This window comes from Merops nubicus, unplaced genomic scaffold, assembly GCF_000691845.1.
Source record: "Merops nubicus isolate BGI_N331 unplaced genomic scaffold, ASM69184v1 scaffold19509, whole genome shotgun sequence".
Lineage (NCBI taxonomy): Eukaryota > Metazoa > Chordata > Aves > Coraciiformes > Meropidae > Merops > Merops nubicus.
This window is the reverse complement of record NW_008630428.1, coordinates 36,789-41,105: the sequence shown is the minus strand read 5'-3', so window position 1 is coordinate 41,105 and position 4,317 is coordinate 36,789.

The window sequence follows — 4,317 nt, the reverse complement described above, 5'->3', positions numbered from 1 at the left end:
CCGCGGGCACTCGCCTCCGAACGTGGGCAGCCCTGCAGCGGGCGGGGGGCCGGGTCGGGAGGTGGCCCCGGGAGGGGACACAGGCCTTGCGAGACGGGCTTTGGAAATGCTCTGCCTGGGAAAGCTGGAAAAGCTCTTTTGCTTCCCTCAGCCCTGAAAGGAATGAAAAGCAGATGATATTCATGTGCTTTTAAACTAACCTCACTTATGGTATGGCCCTTCTTGAGAAAACAGAGTTCAAGGAAAACAATGTGACGCACCAAGTGGGGTAAATAAGTATAAGACTTAAGGCTAATGGACAACAGAAAAAAACATGTTAACTTTCTACATCGTACTTCATTACGTTTGGTATAATCAACCAGTCTTTTGGATGACAAACTATTGCTATACACAGGGTTACAGAAAATAACTATTAGAAAACTTAACAGGGTAACAGCTTTTGGATATAATGAAGTGTGCTAGCTATATCAGAGTACTGAAGTATAGAAGTTGTATTTTAGTCAAAGCAAAGGGATCTGTCATTGCCTTTATTGCAGTGCTTTCCTTTTTCATATCTATATTACACAGGCATACAAATTTATTTTATAAGACTTTAATACTTCTAGAACTTCGCCTCTACAGCAAATGTACAGATGTATGCTGGGTTTTATTTTCACTTACAGTAAAAAGCCCGTGTGATTTTATATTACGTTTTGGGGTTTAGTCATTCATTGAGGACTATGTTGCCCTCTGCTGACCGTAAACTGAACTTAGCAAATAAGTCTGGGCATGAATATCATGCGTGGCAGACACACCTCATTTTGCCTATTTTCACATAATGAACACCACTAGTGCTAACCAAGAAGAAATAAATAATTTAAAAGTCTTGCATTGTTGTATAGGATGTAAAAAAATCACATAATGTCTTACATATTTGTGTTTTCCAGCATACATATGTCATGAGCTCAGCCACAACTATCATTGCAATATTCAAGTTTAGTTTAGTCTCAGTTTGGTAAGGCTCCTGCATGCTAGTTTTATTTAATCTTTATCTGTACAATTGTGAACAGGAGAAGGAGCACAACTTGCTCCTCATGATTAGCCCTCCTTTGAGCAGGGATCAGAACTGAGGATGTTCCTCCTGAAGGCAGGTTCCTCACTCAAAGGAATGCTCGGCCGTCTCCGTTAAGTAGTCTTTGATCTAATAAATAAGGGATCGTTATTCCAGTTTCCCATTTATAAAGCAGAGAGAAGAATGCTTTCTCAATTACCCCTGAAGGAAAAACAAAACAAAAATATGATTAAAATTACATAACCATTATATTTAGCCATACGTGTATATGTGGGTAATGGAATATATACCTACATTTTTGGTGTTTGCATGGTTTTCCAGGATAAAATCAGTGCTATGCTAACAGTGACAGCTTCCTTGAGACTTCAGTATTGGCTGTGATAAGTATCTGCTTCTCTGAAAACACAGGCTCCTGTTCAACAAAGTGAGGTATTCTGCCAGCTGATGTTAAATATCCACAGAACTAGTTGGAAAAATGTTGGTCAAATAAGGTTCATCATAACGTTGTTGCACAGAATAATATCAGTTTCAGATAAACTTCCCTTTTTTTTCCCCTAAAACAATGGTTTTATTAAAACAAACCAACCAACCACAAAATGGTTTGGTATAATTTTTTCTAGAAAATTAATTTTTTATATTTTAATTTTATTTTTAAAAATCATTTCATATCATAATGTCATAACAGGCTGGTGTTTTTTCATGTAATTTATTGCTTGGTCATATAGTCCCACAGTGATACAACACGTCATTTTGGACCTACTATAAAAATGTAACATTTCTGAGTTTAAGTGAGCTGTAGGTTCGCATTTTCTGCATGTGAGCTACATAAAAGACAACATTAGCATGAGAATGCATGTGACGAGTCCTGGCTTCCCATCAAGCATGAAACATCCTGCAAAATTGCCACAATTATTACTTTGTTCCTTTATTAACTTGTACCTCTATCTGTGAAAGAGATCACAGTCACAGAAAGTAGAACAATGGTATGCAATTTCTTTTAATGAAATAAAAAGCTTTTTTTCCCCCAGTTCTGAAGATGTTATCTGTTGATAATACATTAGGAAATATTTCAGAGATGTACTCCCATTCACAAAATATTTGTAATGTAATTTTTTTAAACAAAATGTGTATGAGTTCCCTTAAAGTCTTCTTTCTTCAATTTGTTTTTCAAAGGATAAGGTTTTAGTCTCTCCTTTTTATTGTCCGTTCTTGGAATTGTAACAACTGCCCCTTCAGAATAGCTCAAGCAAAATGTGGTGCGGTGGGAAGGTGTTTTGCCAATGACCAGGCCCAACAAAAATGATAACACCAGCAGGGAGATGAACCAATATGCAGACTGTATTGTAGACAGAAATGTTACTATATGAATGACCGACGGGGGTACAAACAAGTAAACAAGCTCATGCATGATCGACGCCACCCCCAACGATCCCACAAACAACATGACCCAGCCCACAACAGGGGGTACAAACAGTGAACCGAGGTTGCCCACAGTTGGCATGGGAAACAGCCAGACCAGCCAGTTAAACACGTAAGAAAAGGGTGCCCACATGGCAACTCTCACCCGATCGACCCACGTTTGCAAAGGCCTAGACAGACCAGGGCCCAGCTGCAGGGAGAGTCAGGAGGTCTGCCCTGAACCAGGAAGCTCTGTGGAGTGCCCTCCACAGACAGACACTCCTGACTCCCTGCAAGTGGTCCCGGCTTTTATCCCCAAGCAGACACCTGACCTTTGTCAACTCAGTGCGGGACCCCTGGGGCTCATTTCCCTTATGGCTCTCCCTGCAAGGCCGGCCGCACCCTGGGGGGAAGCTATAAGGCAAACTCCCCTCCTCTGTATGAAGGGCTGTGGGAATCACCCATATGTCAACCTGAATTCCGGGGCTCGGGGTTCAAACCCCAGCATTTCAGAAGGACAGATGGACAGGCATTTCCTTTAAAATCCCTGGGTATGGGCACTGGAAGTGTGGTTGAACTTTCTGAAACCTTGTTCAAGGGAATTGTATCCTCCCTGAAAACCTGAAAGGGAACTCATAAGTTGTCACTTGTTAGAAATGTTCCTAAGCAGGGAAGCAAAGTCAGTGTCAGCTCTCTGCAACACCAGCAGAAATCAACCTGTAGTGGAGTCAGAGGAGCAGAAGATTTACATAAACATGGCTGAGAACAGAATTTGTCTTAGCATGCAATTTGACTGGGAGTATACAGTTATATCTATAGCATAAAGCCCCCAAAATCATTTCCATCTTGTGTAGGAGGGCAGCGGGGATAGCAGGAAAAATAGAAGTACGCTATACTTTCAGATTGGAATTGATTGATGAAGATAGCAAATCTTATGAGGAAACATGAATATGGTCAAGGAGCAATAAAAACAATGAAAAAGAAAATATCTCTGACTGTATACCTGTGTTCAAGGCTGGCTTTCATATTTCTCCCATGCTCCAGTTAGTGACCCTTCTTTTGAGTTCCCTTTCCTGTTCTTGGGTTGCCTAATGTCAGCTTCCTCTCTTAAAAGAGTTACTCAGATCTAGTACATTTTGAAAGAAATAAAAAAGAGCCCACAAAAAGAGAGGCCCTCTCTGTGGCATTCATTTCATGGTCCAGTGCTGTAGTTTGTTCTGGAGAGCTTTCTTCAGTTTAAGGTTTCTTCATTTTGAAGGTTATCTTGTCAATAAGTCTTGAACTTATGTTAGTTTTAGAATGTCCAGAAAAATATCCAAAGTCTGTCTATGAGCTAAACGTATGATTCAGTTCATGAAAAGACTCCCTACCTTTCTGTTAGCAAGTAAGGAAAAAAAAAAGACATAATGATTAAGTGAATTCACTATTAAGTGAATCATACTGAAAATATATTACATGAGAACTAAAGTGTTTCAAACAATCACCTCTTCCTCCATCCTTAATGATATGGAAGAGAATCCTACACAAATCTTGTGTCCACAGACTGTGAAAATGCAAGAATTGGGCCGTGCTTTGGGACTCTGACAGCTCTCATTTTCTGAAAGTGACTCCCCTGACAGGACTGAAGCATGCTCATTCACACAGAGAAAGACAGGATCCTGAGTGGCTGTTCGTTTCAAGGGTCACTGTCACGTTTTTAGGCTCTGATCCAGTTTTGAGAGAGAGGAGAGATCAGGCGGGCCCGGGATTTCTTTAGGTGGGCTCTGAACTGCTGCTGCGTGTGTACGATCAGCTAAACTCTTCAGAGCTGGGCGGGGGTGTGAGGGTGGGTGCTCGGCAGTAGCTGCCCCGGTGGGTGCTTGGCAGTA